This window comes from Gracilinanus agilis, chromosome 2 (assembly GCF_016433145.1).
Source record: "Gracilinanus agilis isolate LMUSP501 chromosome 2, AgileGrace, whole genome shotgun sequence".
Taxonomy (NCBI): Eukaryota; Metazoa; Chordata; class Mammalia; order Didelphimorphia; family Didelphidae; genus Gracilinanus; species Gracilinanus agilis.
The window spans coordinates 190,976,883-190,989,134 of record NC_058131.1 but is presented as its reverse complement, the minus strand read 5'-3'; positions in this window follow the sequence as shown (position 1 = coordinate 190,989,134).

Genomic DNA, 12,252 nt, shown 5'->3' with positions numbered 1-12,252 from the left:
CGATCTTCAAATTTAAACACACAAAGCAGCATTATACAAATGTTAGATCCTCGTCTCACATTAATTCACCCACATTGCAAATATTTTATAATAAATTCTTTTAGATGCTTCTTTTTAAATAAAAAATAATGCCTGCCAGCTGGTAATATAAAGATATAAAAGTTGTCAAGGCAACCTTAAATAACCAGAAATTTCTTCTCCCTAGAAAAACTTAAATTTTTAGACTTCTCAACCTAACAGGCAATTTCTTGGCGGTATAAAAAAACTATAAAAGAGTATATGAAATAGAAAAAAGGCTAAAATGACCAATGTTCAGGCATGCAGAGGGAAATAGTTGTGACAAAAATATACTGGTTACGAGGAAGAAATGCTGCCAGGAAATTTAAAATTTCCATTTTGATATACTGTCATATGTTGTAGAGTAAAAAAAGCTAATTGAAATAATATGCGACAGACTCTCCATCAATATATTATTGAACAAGGAAGTAGATGTGGCAGGAATAAGTTTGATCAGTTTTTAAGATAAAAAACTTAAAGCTGAAGGGACCTCAGAGTGCATCCAGCAGAACCTCTAATTTTTATAAGTGAGGCAACTGAGGCTCTGAATGATGAAGTAACTTACCTCTTTCTGCAAGAAAAAGCAATTTTCTCAGTCTATCATCCTGTATTCTCTTGCCCACTCTGCATAACAGCTTAACTAAATCTTGTCTATCCTCAAAACTCTGCTTCTCAACTGAGACCCTTGCCCATATTTCACATGTACTCACACATGCTCACACACATACACACACACAAATACACACACATATTAAAGCTATTAAAGTCCATCTTCCCCACTTCTCCACATCAAACAAATCATCATCAACCCTTCACTTTTTCCCATTTACAGTTGTTCTCTAAAAAATTTGAGTCTTCCTTCTTAAAGCCAATATAAGTTCTTGACCTCATCCCCTTCTATTTTCTCTAGCAGATCCCCACCATGACTCCTTCTTCCTAATCTTCAATATCTCCCTTTATCTACTGCCTATAAACATATCTGGGCCCCCTCAAATATAGACAAACATAAAAAGCAACTTTATTAGACTCAAATTCCTGCTAAATATGACTTCCTATGAATTTAGAGTCCACTTTATTTTACTTAGACTCCTCTTATATCCTTGCAGTTTGACTTCACTTCAACTGATGCAGTTCTTTCCAAAGTTCCCGGTGATGTCTTAGGCCTCCACTCAATTATTATTCTTCTTGACTGCTTCAAACTTTCAACATTTTTGAATGCCCACTAATCTTGAATGTTTCTCTTTGGGTTTTTGTGACCAATCTCTTTTGGTTCTTTTGGTCCTTTTCCTCTCTTGCTGACTGTTCCTTAGTTTACTTTGTGGATCATTCACATCTTCCCCAAAATTGGTTGCCATGTAAGCATCCATCCTATATATATATATATATATAATTATCTCAACCTCTTCTCCCTATTGAATTATCAGCAATATGACAATAGCTATCAGGTTTCTCTCTCTTGCGCTCCAGTATTGTATTACCAACCTATTTAACACTTTGAAATGGTTATCCTGTAGGGATCTGAAATTCAACATTTCCATAATATAACTCAACTTTCTTTATAACACACTGCTTTTACACAATTCTCTATCACTCTAAAGGTCATTACAACTTTTTTGTGATCTAGGTTTGCAACCCAAGTGTCCTTCTTGATTCCCCATATAGCCATTTATTTGCTAAATATTGTCTTTTCTATATTCATGATATCTCTCATACATAGCCCCTCTTCGTGATCCCTAAAGCTACTATTTTGGTTCAGTAACTTGTTGCCTCTTGTCTGAACTACTGTCATAAAATTTTATTCATTCTTTTTTACCATAAATATCTCTCCAGTCCAATCTGTCCTTCATATATGTGATTTTCCTATAGCACAAATGCATATTAGTCACCTGTTCACTAAACTGAAACTGCTGCCTATTGATTATAGTATTAAATATAATGTATTTTGTTTTGCATGTAAAACTATTTACAGCCCAAAGTCTTACAACTTTTCTGATCTACTTAGGCATTACTCTCCTCCAAACATTCTGTGATCTACCCATACTGGTCTTATTGCCTTTTTCAAAACCTTTTGCATTTGTTCTGGCTGTCCCCATGCTTTAAACCCATATCCTTCTCACATTTACTTCTCTGAATCCATAATTTCCTTCAAAACTTACCTTCAGTGTCACCTTGACAGAAAGTCTTTCCTTCTTGTCTCAAAATCTTATGTCCTCTCTCTTCAAACTTTGATGCATTCAAGTTGCATATATAATGTATATATGTTTATATATCTACAGGTCTTCCAAATAGAATAATCAACTCCTTTGAAACAGGAATTATTTTTGTTGTGTTTTTGAATTCCTATAGATTGGCATACTATCACATATTAAATGGTTAATAAATGTTTGTTGATGAATCAATTGACTACCCAAAGTCAGAATTAGTTAGTTTTGGAGTCTGGATTTAAACCCAGGATCTCTTACTCTAAACTCAGTACTCCTTCCTCTGAATCTTTCTGACTCAACTAGTGGAGTTCCCTAGGTTTAGTAGATATTGCTTTGATTAAGAGGGGATATACATCCCCTCATAAATTATTAATAAATTATTTATCTGCAGCAATATGTTTTGTTAGGAGCAAGTAGAGTGTAATCCATTAAGGTATGACTCCTCCAAACAATTTAATATTAAAAAATGTCTCTAATTATGATGATGCTGATGAGGGATAAAAGGGGAGGGGCTCTAGTTATAGGACAAAGTATTATTCCCAAAGCTGATACTTTATATGAGTAGTATATCACAAATTCTTTGGCCTTGCATCATAGGAAGTCAGGGAAAACATCCCAGGGAAAGAAAAACAAAAGATTACTGAGCATTCCATCACTCCTCACAAAAATCTACTGGAGGCCAAGATTCTTTGCCTTTTCTAGGTACCAGGCTCTGTACTATCCAAAGAGCCCAAACTCCTAAAAACAAAATGTTTTTATAGACAAAACTATTTAATAGGTTTCACAAAAATACCAATTAGAAGATAAAATGATTCTGTAATTAAAATCTAACCTATGACTTATCAAAAGAAATTATCAACTCAAAATATATATTAACCCATCAAACATGGCTTCAATATTAGGAAAAATCAAAATCTTATCAATCATAAAAATATAAGAAACAGAATTTCTCATCAAAGGATATCAATGTGTCTTCCCCTAGGCCATGTCGGGCTTGCCTTGACAAGATGTCATTTAGACTTCCCAAATCCCATCAAATAGAGAAAAGAAAATAAGAAAACAAATATTAATTCCCCTGTTAGCTAAAAGAGTCATGATGTATACCTGGTTGCCAATAGAAAAATTGAGGAGCCATTTTGTTTCCTACTACAGTAACTTCCAAAGAAAGAAGAAAGGGAAAACATGGTGGGCAGAGTCAAACTGTTTGTGCTCCCTTGGCTGATAGATAAAGCAGGGTAAGCAAATCCATTATTCTTTTTTTAAAACTCTTACCTTCCATCTTGGAATCAATACTGCGTATTGGTTCCAAGGCAGAAGAGTGGTAAGGGCTAGGCAATGGGGGTCAAGTGACTTGCCCAGGATCACACAGCTGGGAAGTCTGAGACCAGATTTGAAACTAGGACCTCCCATCTCTGGACCTGGCTCTCAATCCACTGAGCTACCCAGCTGCCCCCAAATCCATTATTCCATTGCTCTTATGGCCAAATTAAAGGGAAGTATAAAATTAAGAAGAAAATGATCAGTTTGCTTATATTCAAATGCTGTCTGCTTATTTAAGCTTAAGCATTACCTATTCATTCTTTATAAAATTCACATGTGCAAATTCATGTCCCTTATTTCAAGGATATAGCCTGTTCAGTTTTGTACTCTTAAAATCTGAACAAGAGTCTTCTTCATTATAAATTCTATCAGAGTAGGTATGATAATAAGATCAAATCTACCCTACCCATCTTTAGATTTAATCACCAAAGGTGAAAACATCTCTCCACTTAACTCACAAGTTGGGTTGTCTGTGACCCACGTGTGCTAGAGTGAGTGACAAATCAAAATTTACTGACTGCCTCCTGGGCAGTACTAAGAAAACTGGCTGTTGTGATTGGTCACGTAAACTAAGAGGAAGGTACAGGAAGTGATGCAAAAGAAGCTCCTTTAAAAGAGAGGTCAGTGAGCTCAGCAGGGAGCTTCTGGTTCATGACCAGTACTTGGAGGAGCACTGGAGCTGGTGAGACTGTTCTTAAATCTTTCCTTTGAAATTCCACATAGTGAGTGTTCCTGAATTTCTCTTAAGGAACTTCCCTTTCAAAAGAGACTCTGTGACTGAAGCTTTTGCTTCATATGCCTCCAAGGCCTTTGGGCCTCGGCTCTTGGCTCAAGGCTTGGCCTTTTTCCAGTTGAAGACTAGTTAGATCTGCTTGGATTAACCCAGGGACCTAAGCAAATTATTTTATTTGTCAGGTTAATTATCTTACTTTATCCTCTCTCTGAATTTCTTAATTTCTCTCTCTCTTCTCATTTGTAAATAAACTTCCATAAAAGTCATTTTGATTTAAGGTTATTCTTTAATTGGGAATTGATAATTATTCAATTCCTGGCAACAAAACCTTTTAATATTCACCCAATAAAAAACTCCTTTCTCCCCTTACATTGGGAAATGGATGTTGTTTTTTTCTTTCCTAAGAACTTACTTTTAACTGAGCATATTTTGCCTCACAAAGTTGTCACAAAAAATAAAAATATATTATTTGCCAGTGTCTGACACATAGTAGGCAATTACTAAATGTCTGTTTTCTTCCTGATTGATTCATGATACAAAATCAATTTATATTGGGGATTGCTATTTCCTAAAGCCTATTTATTTAGCTAAAGCCAAGAATATGGAGGGCTTAAAATAATTCTCTTTATAAAACAAAGGAAAAAAACTCCTTTCTAAACAACTGAAAGACCACCTCTTGTACTCTACAATATTGCCAAGAGTAATTAAATAGGTTTACTGAAAACCAGGTGAGTATATCCAAGCATGCCATATTATGTTATTCCTACATTTTTTCTGAACTGAATATTGCTTGCCTGTGTTTAAACAACATTCAGCATTTAGTATGCATTTGTCATATATCTACCATGAATTTTGTAAATTTAAATGAGAAAAGAGTACTTATTTTCCATGATTTTGTTTCTTTTGCTATCTAAATGGTTTCCTAAATGTCTCCTGCCCATAAATTAATCATATTTATGCACTGATTCAAAAATGAATAAAAAAGGAACAGGATAACACTACAGACAATAACAGACATATTATATGATGATCAACTGTGAAGAAGCAAACTCTCATCAGCAACCTAAGGTTCTAAAATAAACCCAAGGGAACTTATGATGAAAAATGTTTTCCACAGTCAAAAAAGGAACTGTAAGCATCTAATTGAAGAAAGGAAAACATTCTATTTTTAACTTAATGAGTTTTTTCTTAAGTGTGTAATTTTTGAAACATATATTACATGACAGCACTAGAATAAATTATATCAGACTGTTCTACATATACAAAAATATTTATAGTATCTCTTTTTCAGGTGGTAATGAACTGGAAATTGAGGAGATGCCTATCATTTGAAGAATAGCTGAACAAGTAGTGGTATATCATTGTTTTATTTTTTTTTAAACCCTTAACTTCTGTGTATTGGTTCCTTGGTGGAAGAGTGGTAAGGGTGGGCAATGGAGGTCAAGTGACTTGCCCAGGGTTACACAGTTGGGGCCGGATTTGAACCTTGGACCTCCCGTCGCTAGGCCTGACTCTCAAATCGCTGAGCTACCCAGCTGCCCCTGTTTTCTTTTGTTTTGTTTTTAATTACATTTTATTTTTCCCAATTACATGCAAAAACAGTTTCCAAAATCAAAAAAAAATTTTGAGTTAAGAATTCTCTGCCTTGTTGCCTTCCCCCCACATGCTGCCCACTGATGAGATGGTAAACAATCTAATATAGATTTTACATGTACATTCACATAAAACATTTTTCCCTATTAATCTTTTTTGTGGAAGGAAACTGGAACCAAAAAAAAGAAAAGAAAAAAGTGAAAAAAAAAAGTTTGTTTTTATATAGATTCAGACTCCAGCAGTTCTTTTTCTGGAAGCAGATGGCATTTTGATCATGAGTCCGTTGAGATTGTTTGAGATCATTGTACTGCTGAGAATAGATAAGTTAACATCATACAGTATTGCTGTCACTATGTACAATATTCTTCTGGTTCTTCTTACTTTACTTTGCTTCAGTTCTGTCGGGAAGAAAGACCCCTAACCCCTTATACTTGATTGGATTTTAGTGATAGTGATACGTTTAAACCTAATTAATATTTTGATTTTAAAGTGATTAGTATAATTCCATCATAATCTTAATTACAATTACTAGAATCTATGATTTTTATAAGGATCTCTAACTAAAGCATAAAACTGCTTCTAAGGGGACTTTCAACCCCTCCCTAAGTCATATTTCCCTTCTATCATGAGATGCTGACCATATGAGTTTCAAGTCCCAAAATACTGCATTATGTCCTGATATGGTGAAAGAATGCACACCCCTACCATTCTGGAAATAACCATCTTTCCCAACTCGATCATATGAACCCTGAGATAATGGTCATCAGTATTTCTTAATAACAGTGTTGTCTTGTGATCTGACCTTAAGACAAATATGGGTTTTCCTAAATGAAATAACCAACCAGCTGTGTAGTTGGATAATGGTTTCTAAAAAAGATCTACATAATACTGTATGATATGTCATCAACCTTGTTGGAAATATTCACTCTGTATATAAACCTGGTCTCTGCTGCCTGGCTTTGTCTCTCACTGAAGTCCAACTATGTAACATGTGCGAGATTCTAGGTTTATCTGGGAGATTTGGCCCTCTTCCAATAAACTCTATAATTCTACCTTCACTTGGAGAAATTTGGCTTTTCGAATTTGTTTACCTAAATTGTCTATATCAGGGTGGTGAGATAAAAATTGCCATGACAGTTACTATAAGTTCAGATTTTTTGAGCTCTTATTGTTTGGCATTTTTTAAAGCACAATAATATTACATTATAATCATATACTATAACTTACTCAGCTATTCCCCAATTGATGGGTCTTCCCTTATATTCCACATCTTTGCCCTGACAAAAAGAGAACCTTTAAATATTTTTGTACATATAGGTCCTTCCTTTTGTTTGTTTTTATTTCTTTGGGATATAAACCTAGTAATGGTATTGCTGGGTCAAAGTGTCTACACTGTTTTATAGCCCTTTGGGCATAGATCCAAATTGCTCTGTCAGCATGTACTCTGGTCTGTGAGCAACAACAAGCATTCTTTTCTCACTTGTATCTGTGTCCTGGATCCCTTGCTCCCCTTTGACTGCAAGCATTGATATATTCTAGTGCTCCTCTTCACCTTGAGACCACAATGAAATGGCAATCTGGAATTGGAACTTGGACCTTTGTATAGGCAATGTGACAAGAATCTTGAACAAGTATCCAGCAAAGGTACTCCTGGGAATTGCAAACTATTCTAGAGAGCTCAGGGAAGCCTTTACTGCTGATTCAGATTTTCCCAAAGCCTGTTGCTGTCCTATCTTGTTTTGCTTCTTTGTACTCAACTTCCACCCTGATTCAATAGATCTTTTGTGCTGGACTAAATTTTTTAGCTGAAAAATAACTTTAACCCATCTTTTTATGGATTATTCTGTTCCAGAATTCATTTTGAAGCACTGCATCATAGTTTTTTCAGGGTAATTTGGTAGAGATCAGATGAGTATATATACTTTTCCCACCATTTTGGTTCTACTCCCTTTAGTATATAATTGTATATGTGCTGCTGAAGAAAGCACTTTTTGATACATGATTGTGATGGAATACTATAATGCAATAATAAATAACAAGAAAGAGATTTTCAGTAAAACCTAGAAAGACTAACACAAACTTTTGTAAAGTGAATGAGCAGAACCAGGAAAACACTGTATACAATAACAGCAATACTTTTGTGATAAATTGTGAATAACTCACCAATTCACAGCAATACAATGATGCAAAGCATTTCCAAAGGACTTAAGATGAAAAAAGTGTTATGCAATTCAAAGACCTGATGGCAAATGAATGCAGATGGAAACAAGAATTTTTTACTTTATTATTCTTATTTACTTTATTATTGTTTTCTTTTACAGCATGGCTAAGACAGAAATATTTACATTGTTACATATTCATAATCTAGATCAAATGCATGCCTTCTTGAAGAGGGAGAGAGATTAAGAACTCAAATCTGAAAAAAAAATTAAATTCGTTTACATGTAACTGAGAAAAGTCATATAAAAGTGAAAAAATAATTTTTTTTCATTTTATCTATCCTGTAGTATTGGTATTAACATCCCTCACAGAGAACATACATACATGTATATGTATAGAGAAAGAATTATAGAGTTATATAGTTTTATATGAATATAGCATCTATAGTGTACAACCCAAACAAGAGAGGTTGAAATTATTTTTCAGCTCTATATAACTTAGGTCAGCAAAAAAAAGATTGTTGCACCAGAGCGGAAGTAGAATACAAAGCAGCACAGCATGGCAGGTCCCAAATTAATTTCTTTTTATCAGCAAAATTTGGGAAGGTAAATGATGTATATTCATTTCGTTATAAAAGTTAGTTGATTGATGAGATACTGTGATATATCAATTAACTACGGAGTTCATTGTACAAATTTTAAGAAACTACCAAAAGAAAAAAGAAAGGAAGAAAGATGAGAGCTTCAAGAAGCATTCTAGACTGTTCTCTCTAAGATTTTTAGAGAAGACAACAATAAAAATAATGACCAAGGACACAAATAGGGGGATTACCTTGTAGATCCGTCTTTTTCATACATCTTATTCTACCTTGGCCTGTGGGTTTGCATTTCATCAAAAAGTTCTCTGAATTAATGTTGATTGTGTTTTTTGTTGTTTTTGTTTTGTGAAAAGGCAACTAAGACCATATCAACATGCATTGGCTGGAGTAGTTTCAAAATCAAACTGTAGCTCAAGCACCATTGGTATTCTGCTTTGTAGAGGGCAAACAATGTTACATTTGCCTCAGATGCACTCCTTTCTCAGGAACTGTTTAATTGAAAGTTCTTTCCAATCATAGAAATAGCTTTAAATATAGTCCTGTTCTTTGAAAACTCTAGAACAGGGGTTGGCAATGTATGGCTCTCGAGTCATATCTGGCTCTTTTGAGGGCCAGATATGGCTCTTTCTGCAGGAGCCATAAAGTCAATTTTTTTCAGGCACTGTTACAGGAGTGCACACTGTGAGCACTGTACGGCTCTCACAAAATTACATTTTTAAAAATGTGGCATTTATGGCTATCGTGGACAAAAAGGTTGCTGACCCCTACTCTAGAAAGTGAAGTAGACTGATGGACATGGAGGAAAAATGTATTAAGTCACCTGAGAAGCAAAGTGATGCTTTATAGTCTATGAGTTTTTTTTTCTTTTGAGTAAACTCAGATATTTTCATTATCAATCATATATTAAATAACAATATTAATTTACTACTTCCACTTGATGTATTTATTCCCTGAAGAAGAGTTTCCCAAGCTGTACCAGGCAATTACAGACTATACCTTGTAGTTCTAGTCTCTGACAATTTTTGTAAAGATCTACTCTCCCGTACTCATGGAAAAATATATATAATATAAAAATAGATCCACTTCTTTATTTATAGATAAGGAACCCATGTTCATCCTCTAGATTTTCAGCATGTAGATCTTCTGTTTTAATGTATTCTATATTGAAATATATCACAAGTAAATTAGTTTATTATTTGTCCCTGTCCTAAACAAAATGAGATGTTATTTCTATCAAAAATTATAATTCATGGAAATGTTTTAAATGCATTATTGTTACTTCAAGTCTATTTTTTCTTGTTATTTAGCTGAAAGGTTGGGATTGCTTATTAATATCTTATTTCAAATAATCTTATGAGAAGAGTGTCAAATTATCTGAAAGAGGAGTTAAAAGTTGTCTTTATTTTCTAGTGACTTTGAAAAAAGAAGCTTACTTTGTTACATGTGATTAGAGAACATATATGAATAATGCCTTATTTTCTTTCAAAACCACTTCCTGTTCACTCCAACTATGACATCTGTTGAGAGAACCAGAAATTAACAACTGTGTATGACAGGGGAAAAATAAATTATAATTAATAAGAAGAATTGTCTTAACTATAGATGAAATAGCATGAGTTGTGAAATAACAGCCTGTCTGCATGTGAGGCTTTCACGGTTGTGTTCATATGCAACACATCCAACTAAGCATGAATCTGGTAACAGACTTTGTGACTGCTGCCTGAGGACCAAAGTAGCTTTGTTCAAAGGGGTTTATCTCCAGATTGGCCACAGAGTGATGGATTTTTTGCCCATAGCAACTCTCAAAGACCATCTGCTGTCATAGAATAATAGTGATCTGTGTCTGAGTACCCAAACTGATAGAATAAAATTCAATTCAACTCAATTCCCCAAACTTTATTGAATACCTGATGTGTGGAAAGCATCATGTTATATACCTTGGGAAATTTTAGGAGAAAAAGAATAGAAAAAACTAGAGGGTCATTACAGAGACTTCCTATAGCAAAAAAATTACCTAAGTATACTCTTGGAGACAGTTAATTTGTTGTTCCTAAGAAAACAATTCTAATTTCCAAAATCGCAGAAGTATGGAATCTCAAATTTTAAATGAAACTTGGCATCCATTTAGACAAACCTATTCCTGAATACCTGAACAAAATTACTTGTACCACAAACCCAACCAATAATCATATATTTTTTTCTCTTATACTTGAATGAAGGGGAAAACTCAGTTCAGGAGCTGTGAATAAACTGTATAATTAAAAGCCACAGATAAATTCATTATTCCAGTGTCTAATGAAAATAAATTGAAGGACCACTAAGTACTCTGACTGGCCTGCAATAAATAGGGCAGGAAAAGGTACAGGCCAGTCCTATTCATTCAGCAACCAGTTATTAAGTAGCTATTATGAGATACACAATCTGTTAGGCAGAAAGGATAAAAAGATAAAAAGCAAACAATTTCTTTCCATAAGGAGTGAGTGGTATACTATAACTAAAGAGAATCTTTTAGGCCATCTATCTATGAACACTTTCCATGCTACTTGCTCTCTCATAGCCTAGAGCAAAAACTGATCTCCAAAGAGAGTATTTGTCAATTAGGAGAGGAAATAGTATTTCTACCCTTGGGTGAACCTATACACATGGAAAAGCAATTGGTGAAGAAAAAAAGGCAAGGGTAAGGATATGCTTCAGAAGATAGGAATTTCGCATATATTACCTCAGGTTGAGCTACTTAAGAAGAGTTATTATAATAAGAAACTTTCCATATTGGGGAAAAAAGCTTAAGAAATTATATTAATAACAGAACAACAGTAATTAAACTGCTATGTTGGTAGATAAAAAGTATTTGAAAAAATACAGGACTAATTTATTTATAAAAATATCAAAAAGCTTGGAACAAAAATATTTTAAAATTAAGATTATAGGCATTCATTCAAAATCAAGAGATAGCATCATGTGAAAAAGAGGAATACTGGAAATTACTCTTTAAAAATCATGGGTGAAAAATACTTATTATTATTATTATTATTATTATTTAATGTGGTATTAAACATGCTGCCCTTATACCCAAAGCAAACAAAAATAAATTTTAAAAATGGGTAATAACAAAAATGAGAGAAAAAAAATCCTATGTTTGGATTATATTTTGGCATATTTAGAATACTCTAGCAAATCAAAGGGAAAAAAATCAAGGCAAAGATTTATAAAATAATGCAATCCAAAACAAATATGCAAAGATATTTAGCATTTTTATTACAATCAAAAAATGGGAAAATGAATAGCAAAATGATTACCATAATCTCAAAGTATACTTCAGAGTTAATTTGCAAAGTATACCAGGAATTTATAAGGAGAAAAACTGAAAGAAAATTTTCTTAACAAGAGATGATGATTAAAGCATTGAGATAAAGTATAACTGGGAATTTACTCACCAGATTATCAGTTGATAGAGTAATCACTCTCTTTAATGTTCTGGGATATCCAAGCAGAGAATCAATGTAGATGTGTCACAAATAAAAAAAAAATTTCTAAAATACTTACTATGTGGCAAACATTAGACTAAGCATTATAGAATTAAAGAAGGG